The sequence below is a fragment of the Sturnus vulgaris genome, unplaced genomic scaffold, assembly GCF_052056855.1.
Source record: "Sturnus vulgaris isolate bStuVul1 unplaced genomic scaffold, bStuVul1.hap1 Scaffold_87, whole genome shotgun sequence".
Classification (NCBI taxonomy): domain Eukaryota; kingdom Metazoa; phylum Chordata; class Aves; order Passeriformes; family Sturnidae; genus Sturnus; species Sturnus vulgaris.
This window is the reverse complement of record NW_028276756.1, coordinates 3,305,031-3,314,895: the sequence shown is the minus strand read 5'-3', so window position 1 is coordinate 3,314,895 and position 9,865 is coordinate 3,305,031. Positions and strand designations below refer to the sequence as shown.

General features: G+C 51.7%; 1 pseudogene; it reads left to right on the top strand.

Annotated features, from left to right (window-relative positions):
* The first annotated feature begins 6,202 nt into the window (after positions 1–6,202).
* LOC148217321 (olfactory receptor 14J1-like) lies at positions 6,203–6,897 on the top strand (annotated as a pseudogene).
* Positions 6,898–9,865: the final 2,968 nt, after the last annotated feature.

Below are 9,865 nucleotides of genomic sequence, written 5' to 3'. Positions count from 1 at the left end.
CCGAAATCCTACGGGGTGTGGCACCACCAGGGCTGGGTGCTGGGCCACGATGCAGTGACCCCTGCTGGCCGGGAGGGCCTGGCACTGTGCGGGCACCTCCTGGTGGCCGATCCCTGCAATTGTGAGTGGGTTGTACTAGTTTGTACTGGTTTGTACTGGTTTGTATTGATTTGTGCTGGGATGAGGTCCAGGGGGTGCTGGGATGGGGCTGGGGTTACTGGGTTGTACTGGATTATACTGGGAGAGGGTATGTCAGTGTCTGGTCCTAGCACTGTGTGTACTGGTTGTGCTGGTTTATACTGGTTTGCACTGGGATGGGGTGCTGTGGTATTACTGGTTTGTACTGAGTTCTATTGGGAAAGGGAGAAGGGGTGTGTGAGTGCCCCCTGCTGGCTGGGAGGACCTGGTGGCCGACTGTGAGTTATACTGGGTTATAATGGTTTATATTTGGATGAGGTGCTGGGGATGACAGGGTTACACTGTTTTGTACCAGTTTGTACATGGTTATATAGGGATATTCTGGATTTTACTGGGTTAAACTGGAGTGTACTGGGTTATACTGGGAGGGGGCTTGGGGATGCTTGGCACTCCACTGGGAGCAACTTCTGGGGATGCTGGCCTTACTGATTTATACTGGGATGGGGCCTGGGACCTACTGGGAGTGACTTCAGGTTGTGCTGGCCTTACTGGTTTATACTGGGAGCTGCTGCCATGGGCTCAGGGGTTCAGGGGTGGCTCGCAGTGCTTACTGGTTTATACTGGTGCCCTCACAGTATAAACCTGGGAATCCCAGGACTACCCTAGGAGCCCCTAGACTACACTGGGAACGAGTTTGGGTGCATGAGACCTTACTGGTTTATACTGGGAGCTGCTGCCACAGGAGCTTGGAGTGGCTCCAAGTGCTTACTGGTTTATACTGGTGCCTTCCCAGTCCACACCTGGGAACACTGGTAGGCACTTGCAGCCAGGCAGGACCTCAAGGCTGAGCTGGCCTTCACCAGGGCCATGCTGAGCCTCAGCTTCTCCAACTTCTCAGCCTGGCACAACTGCCTGGGGCTGCTGATGCCCACCAGGAACTACGGCAAGGCCACTGCCCCCTGGAAGGCTGAAGGAAGGTGAGGGATTCCTCAAAAAATCTCCCACAATTTTTCGAGATCCCCAAAATTTTCCAGCCCCTCTCTCCCCTAAAGCGGGAGCTGTTGGGTTCTGTTGGGTTGAATGGGTAAACCTGGTGTTCCTAAATCCCCATTGACTTCAATGGCTAGATCTGAACTCCTGGATACCTGGGTGTCCCCACTGAAATATTGGGGTTTCCCCTGGCGTCCCCCTGAGATTTTGGGGTGCCTCCTTTGCCCACCCCAGAGCTGGAGATGCTGCAGAATACCATCTTCACCAACCCCATGCACCAAAGCACCTGGCTGTACCTGCGCTGCATCCTCTCCTGAGGTAATTCAGGGCTCCCTCTAACCCCTGATGTCCTCACCTGGTGTTTTGGGGTACCCCTGAATGTTGGGGTGCCCCCCAACAGCCCCGCAGCTGCCAAGGGTCATTTGTGTCCACATCGACTGGGAGGATGGTGGCCATCATCTTCTCCTGGCCTGTCAGGGTGAGTCAGGCCACTTGCGTGCCCCAAAAATAACCTGAATATCCCTGAAAATTATCTGGGTACACCTGGATGTTTCCCAAAATCACCTGGATCCCACTCAACAATCACTTGTGTACAGCTGGGTATCCCTGAAAATCACCTGGGTACCCCCAGAAATCACCTGGATATACCTGGGTACCCCTTGGACACTGGATCACCAAAAATCCCTGGGGCCCCCCAAAACTAGTGTCCCAAACATCCTCATTCATTTGACTGGGTGGACCTGCTGTCCCTAAATTCCTATTGATTTCAATGGGTTGCACCTGGAGTTCTGTTTATCTCCATTAATCTCTATAAATCCCTCCCAGTGTCCCCACTTTTGCTTCAGTGCTCCCAGTCACGCCAGTGTCCCCCCCTTAACCCTTCCCAGTGCTCCCAGTTTAAACATCAACTCTTCCCAATCAAGCCCTATCAATGGGTAGACCTGGTGTCCCTAAATCCCTACAGACTTTACAGGGATAGACCTGGTGTCCTTCGATCCCTTTTGATTTCTGTGGGCAGACTTGGTGCCCCATTATTTTTGCTGCTAAAAATAGCAATTTTGGGCTTGGAATTCCCAGATTTTGGGCTGAAAACGGAAATTTTTGGGCTTACCTGGAAGAACAGCTCCAGCACAGGCCCCAGGTATGGGATCAGGGATTCAGGATTGGCCTCCAGGAATTCATCCAGGTCATCCAGAGCATCAGCACTACAATCCTGGAGTGGAAATTCCCAGAATTCAGCCCAACATTTCCCCCAGATTTCTCCATTTTAGAACCAAATTTCCTCAAAATCTCCATTGGTTTTAATGGATAGACCTGGTGTCCTTAAATCCATATTGACTTTAATTGGCAGCTTTGATGTCAAAATAATGCATATCAGGATATTATTATTAAAAAAGACAGGGCAACTGAGAGATATTGTAAAGGATGGTTTATGGCCTCATGGTGTCAGTCTCATAAAAGGGTGAGACATTAAAGGTGTTATATCCAAAGCCATAATATCAGAACCTGCCTAATTTTTAGTTACAATGCTTTATGTTAGGTTTTCAGCCAATCAAATACTTCTACAAATTTTGCTAGCATCCTTTTACAACAATCATTAATGGCTTTCCTTCTCATGGCTTTGCTGCAATGCATCATTTTTTACACCAATCATAAAACACTTTACAAACTTACATTGATACATCTTAAACTTCTAACTTTATAAGAGGTTCTGTTCCTCAACTTTAAAATCTTTTACTATCTTACTTACCATACTGCTTTGCTTACATAATATATATTTCTGTTTGCTTAAAACATATTTATCCTTAAACTACAAATTTATATTTTTGTTTTATGTCTATTTTACTTTTCATGCTCTAATTCTCACAGATTTCTCCAAGGTCTTAGGTCAAACCTTGGATCCATCTCAATCTCTGAGCCTGTATGCACAAGGCCCTGAGAGCTCTCTGTGCCTGCATTTCCCACACCACCTGTCATCTCTGCCTCCAATTTCCTGCTCTCACTGGAACCTGGGGACACTTTCTCAGTTGTATCCCTCAGTGGGACCCATGAATGGCATCAGAAACTTTAGAGTTCGATTCTGACTGAGTTCTTGAGAGGTTTCCTAGAAAACAACGGTTCTGCCTTGATTTCCCTCTGGTCTAGTACAGTTCATTTGGAAGTTTTTCAACTCCAGTTATGGAGAAATATGACAATGACCTCCTTAGAAATATCCATTCCAGTTTTCAAGGGTGTATTTTATTACTGTTGTCTTCAGAGCAGAGGTGATTATAGCATTCTGTGATTGATATTTGTGAGAAATGGATTTGTAAAGGATTCTCAAAGCCTGACTGAAAGCTCACACAGTCTTGTACATCTGGATGCAAACTCTGAGATAAGGTGTGCTGACTTAGAAAGGCCCTGGAATAGAGAAGACATTGTTGAGAGACAGATTGAACTAGAAACAAGTTTCAAACAATGGCCTTGCAAAAAGACCAGATATTTTGGAGAATTAAAACTGTGAAAGATGCACTGTGGCAAGACCACGTGGGATACAATAATAGGTGACTGGTGTTACAATTATTAGCACCATTGTGTGGCAAAAGCAAATAGGCTGAAAAACATTTCTAAGGTATTGTAACTAGGAAATAACTTGGCTTCTGATAGAATTGTATATGTCTTATGTTTCATCCTTCAACAAGACTCATAAAGGAAGAAAATCTTAAAAAAACAAGAAGCCACTCAGTGTCCCCATCTCTGTAGAGCAGGGATATTCCAACATGCAGGCAGGGCTCCAGCCCTGCTGGGCTGGGAGAGGAGCTGCTCATCCAGAGAAATGTTTTTTTAACTCTTCTTCCTTGCCACAATCACCCTCTGGGCCAGGAGCCTGGCCCAGCTCAGCAGCACAGACACAGCACAAGGACTTTAATGACCCTCTCAGGGTTTTGGGGCTATTTACCTCAGAATCAGTCCCTGAGAGTGTCTTCAGAAAGCTTCTCAAAACTTAAACTGAAATTCCAAAGTTTCTTGAAGTTGTGATGGACTCCACTGAGGGTCACAACTCACATGAAATGTCCCCAGGTTCCAGTTAGAGCAGAACACTGGAGGCAGTGATGACAGGTGGGGACAAACAAGGGAAAGGTGTCTGTGATGCTGAACAAACCTGGATGTGTTTCAGGAATGCCAAGGGCCAAGGGCTGAGCCCCAGCCCCTGGCAAGGCAGATCCTGTCCCTCCCTCATTGCTCAGGGCTCTTCCCGGGCCACTGGGCTCTGGGCATGTGCAATGCCAAGGGCAGCACCATGGGGCGGCCCCTGCCAGGCTGCTGAGCAGGGACAAGGAGGCAATGAGGCCCCAGCACAGCAAGGCTCACTTGTCCCCTGCTGGCCTCAGGCCCAGGGCCAGCCTGCATGGCCCAAGTGCTGCAGGAGTTGGCTGTGTCAGGGCCTTTCAGCTGCTGCCCATCCCTGTGGCCTCTGCAGCCCAGGCTGTCCTACGGTGTCCATGCCCTGCGCCTCTGTCCCTGCAGGCTGTCGTCATCCCCCGGCTGCCCCACCTCGCTGGCCCCTTCCTTTGCTGACAGCTCTGCCTCCTGCCTGCCTCTGCCTGCACACACAGAGCCTTGGGCTGCTCTAGACTCCTTCTGGGGCACTTGTTGCACCACAGCTGTGCCTTGGAACAGAAATTCCTTTCTCCTTGGGTGCAGTCTGGGCCTGCCCAGCTGGTCTTTACATTAATTCTTTCTTTCTCCACCTGTTCTCTACTATGTGAAAAGGATCCTTCACCTCCGAAACCACCCTTCAATCCCTCCCAGGGCTCTCCTCTGCTGTCCTCAGTCTCCACTCCACTGTGCACAGAGCTCCTTTGTTCCTATACAGTGGTCATGTGCTTGCAGTCTTCAAAACCCACCTTGGGACATCTCTAGGACCTCTCCAAGGTGTTGGCTAATGAAAACAATCTTTTCATAGTCTAAGAATATCAGCAAAAAAATAAGGCCAGCCAGACCTCTCTCTTCCTACTACTTTTGTTTGGGAGCACTCCTTGGATAGACAGAATTTGGGAGGTCAAATCACAATTATGGCCCTGGACAAGAAGGTCGCTTCTTTTCCATGGTTAGAAGAAACAGTTCCCGAGTGTTACAGGGGCAGATAAAAGGTGACTACCAGAGCCTGTCCTGGCAGCTTTTGTCTGGGAGAAATCCCTGGATAAAGGGAATTTTTTAGGGTCAGTACCAATTTGAGCCATGGGCTCCTGGAAAGAAGGAAGGTTCTTTTCCATAGGAAGGAAAGCACGGAGCCCCAGTGCTCCAAGGGGATATGAGAGGCAGCTTTTGGCATGACAAAGTCAGCTGGACCTGTCAAGTGGCCCCCAGGAGGCCAAACCAGCCAGATCTGCTCCATCTCCCCTGCATTCCATGGAGCCCCTCAGTGTCACAATGTTCTCCTTGCTTCTGCAGTGTCACAATGGCCCCTTGCTGCCATGAGGCCCTGCAGGGTCACAATGGCCCTTTGGTTCCCCACAGTGTCACAATGGTCTCCATGATTCCATGGGGCCTTGCAATGCCACAATGGTCTCCATGGATCCATGGTGCCCTGCAGGATCCCAACGGCCCATTGGCTGCACCAGGCCCTGTAATGCAACAATGGCCTCTTGGTTCCACAAAGCCCTGCTGCTTCACACCGGCCACTTGGCACCATGTGGCCCAGCAGTGCCACAGTGATGTCCTTGGTTCCACGGGGTATCCACAGTGTCACAATGGTCCCTTGTATCCATGGTGCCCCCACAGTGCCAAAATAATCCCTTGGAGCCATGGTGTCCCCACAATATCACAATGGCTTTTTCATTTCAGAAGGCAGGATATGTCCAACAGCAGCTCCATCAGCCACTTCCTCCTGCTGCCATTGGCAGACACGCGGCAGCTGCAGCTCCTGCACTTCTGCCTCTTCCTGGCCATCTCCCTGGCTGCCCTCCTGGCCAACGGCCTCATCATCAGCGCCATAGCCTGCGGCCACCACCTGCACACCCCCATGTTCTTCTTCCTGCTCAACCTGGCCCTCACTGACCTGGGCTCCATCTGCACCACTGTCCCCAAAGCCATGCACAATTCCCTCTGGGACACCAGACACATCTCCTACACTGGTTGTGCTGCTCAGCTCTTTTTCTTTCTGTTCTTCATCTCAGCAGAGTTTTATCTCCTGACCATCATGAGCTACGACCGCTACGTGTCCATCTGCAAACCCCTGCACTACGGGACCCTCCTGGGCAGCAGAGCTTGTGCCCACATGGCAGCAGCTGCCTGGGCCAGTGGCTTTCTCCATGCTCTGCTGCACACTGCCAATACATTTTCCCTGCCCCTGTGCCATGGCAATGCCCTGGGGGGATTCTTCTGTGAAATCCCACCCATCCTCAAATTCTCCTGCTCACACTCCAACCTCAGGAAACTTGGGTTTCTCATTTTTAGTGTCTGTTTAGCTCTATCTTGTTTTCTTTTCATTGTTTTCTCCTATGTACAGATCTTCAGGGCTGTTCAGAGGATCCCCTCTGAACAGGGACGGCACAAAGCCTTTTCCACCTGCCTCCCTCACCTGGCCGTGGTATTCCTTTTCATCATCCCTGGCACATTTGTTCACATGAAGCCCCCCACCATCTCTTCCCCATCCCTGGATCTTGCACTGTCAGTTCTGTACTCGGTGTGCCTCCAGCCCTGAATCCCCTCATCTACAGCCTGAGGAACCAGGAACTCAAGGCTGCAGTGTGGAGAATGATGACAGGATGGTTTCTGGAACATTAAACTTCCAGAAAACTAATGAAAATCACATAAATAATAGACATTTTTGATAGTTCTTGTTTGGTTGGTTGTGGGATTCTTTCTCCTTTATTTTAGCTTTTCTATATTGTCCACAAAGAAAACCTTTACTCGTGTAATTTCTCATTTTGTTTCCACTTTACCTGTGGCCACAGACACTGTCAATGAGGGGCTGCAATCTTGGAGGCCTTAAAATAACTAAATGAACTCTCTCCCAGCAAAGTTTTCTCCAGAGATGCCCCTTTTGTTCCCCTTTCTGGCGCTTCAACAGCAATGTCTGTCTGGGGGCAGATCAGTGCTGGCACAGCAGCTGTGCCCAGCAGCAGCAGCACTTGGTGTTGCCAGTGCTGCTCCCGTGCCACTGCCCCGCTGCCCTCCTGGTCCTCGTGTTGCTGCAGGGCCTGAGTGCTCTCGGGGCCGGGCACAGCCCTGGGGGTGGCAGTGCCGGGGCTGCAGCAGGGACAGGCCATGGGCACTGCTGGGGCAGTGCTGACGCCTCAGACCAGGGCCTGGGGGCTCCAGGCTCCTTGGCCAGGCTCTCTCCACAACCCTTGGCCAGCCCAATGCTGAGCACAGAAAAGCCCCGGGAACAGCCCCAGGCTGGCCGTGGGCAGGCTGGGGGCAAAGAGCATGGCTGGTGCTCTGCAAGCTCCCTGCAAGGGGGACACCCTGGCAAGGAGCAGCAGAGCAGGGGCTGATCCATCCCCAGTGCGCTGGACACCCCAGGGCAGCGTCCCAGAGCGTCCTCATGCACCTGCCAACAACATCCCCCCTCTGCAGCCCTGGCCTCTCCCCCAGCTCACACAGGAGCCGCATCCTTGCAGGCACACACACGGCAGCACTGGCTCAGGAGCCCCTGTTTGCATTGCACACAGCAGGCTCAGCACCCCCATGGTGCTGCTGTGGGGACATGGAGCTGAGGGAGCACAAATGCCATCAGCCCCTGGAGCCAGCAAGGGCAGGGGGACGGCAGGGAAACCACTTGGGTTTGTCGTGGCCTCTGAAGTCAGCCAGAAAGTTTGTTCCCATGGGCTGTGAGTTTCCTGTCCACTGCAGACGTTGTTGCTCAGAGCCAGGACTGCCTGGCAGCCACCCCTAAACTGCCCTGAGCATTTCCTTTGCTTCACCTTTGCTTTCTTTCCTCTTTCTTGATCCAGATTTTTTCCTCTTGCCTGTTCCTGTTCTCTCCCTTGCAAACAGCCCATCCCTGTTTGCCCTTTCCTCTCTAGCCCCATTCCCCATTTCAAGTCCTGAGCTGACACCATGGGAACGTCCCTTGGGGAGCAGGATCATCCTCCAAGTGCTTCAGGAATTGTCTGCAGGGTCCTGCAGTGCCTCGTGCTGCTCCCTTGCCAGAGGCACCACAGGCCAGGGGGGCACATCTGGGCTGCTGTGTCTGCGTGTGGGGCTCCCTGTTGTGGGCAATGAGGAGGGGCTGGAGAGGCTCTGCAGGACTGACAGGATGGGCTTTGGGGCTGTGTGGAGAAGCTGAGGGACCTGGGCTGCTGGACCTTGTGAAGAGGAGGCCCAGGGCTCATCCTGCAACTGCTACAGGGCTGGTTTCAGAGAATCACAGAATCAGCAAAGCTGGAAAAAACCTTGGAGATCATCAAGTCCAACCTGTGCCCTGACACCACCTTGTCTCCCTGAGCCTCCCCTTCTCCAGGATAAACATCCCCAGCTCGCTCAGCCTCTCCTCACAGGACTTGTGTTCCACATCCCTCACCAGCCTTGTTGCCCTTCTCTGGACACGCTCCAGCCCCTTCATGTCCTTCCTAAATTGTGGGGCCCAGAACTGGACACAGCACTCGAGGTGCTGCCCAACCAGGGCCGTGTACAGGAGAAGAATCACTGCCCTGCTCCTGCTGGCCACACCATTCTTGATTGTGGCCAGTTGCCATGGACTTTCTTGTCCACCTGGGCACACTTCTGGCTCATGTCCAGCCTGCTGTCCATCAGTGCCCCCAGGTCCCTTTCTGCCTGGCTGCTGTCCAGCCACTTCGTCCCCAGCTTGTAGCACTGCAGGGGTTGTTGTTGCCAAAGTGCAGGACCCAGTACTTGGCCTTGTTAAACCTCTCCTTGGATTTGGGCCCTGAATCCAGCCTATCCAGGCCCGTGTATAGAGCCCTCCTACCTTCCAGAAGATCCACACTCACACCCAGCTTAATATCAGGACGATTCCATACGGTCTTAGAGTGTCACAATTTCATGAGGCCTCCCAGTGTCACAATGTCCCTTTGCTTCAATGGAGCCCCAGGGTGTCACAAAGTCCCTTGGATCATTGTGCCATGCAATGTCACAGTGGATCCTTGGTTCCATGAGGTCTCACAGTGCAGCAATGCTCTCCTTGGTTCCAGTGTCACAATGGCCTCTTGGTCCCATGGGGCACCATGGTGACATATTTGTTTCCTTCAGTCTATGAGTCCCTGCAGTGTCACAATGGCCTCCTGGTTATACAAGGCCCAGCAGTATCACAGTGGTCTCCTTGTTTCCACAAGGACAAAAAGTGTCACAACAGTCTTCTTGATTTCATGAGGTTGCATGGAGTCACATGGACCCCCGAATTCCATAAGGCTCCACAGTGCCACACTGGACTCCTTGTTTGCACGGTGCCACAATGGACCCCTGCTGACACAAGATCCTGCAGTGTCACAATGGATTCTTGGTGCCATGACACCCTGCAGTGTCAGTGTCACAGTGGTGTCTGAGTCCCTCTGCAGAGCCCTCCTGCCCTCCAGCACATCCACACTCACACCCAGCTTAGTGCTATCTGCACATTTACTGATGGTGCACTAAATCCCCTCATCTAGATCATCAATGCAGATATTGAAATCCATGCTGGCTGGCTCTGATCCCTCAGCCATCCTGTGGGTGCCCTGTGATGGCACTCAAGGTGATCTGTTCCATCACCTCACCAGGCACCCAGGTCAGGCTGACAGGCCTGCAGTTCCCC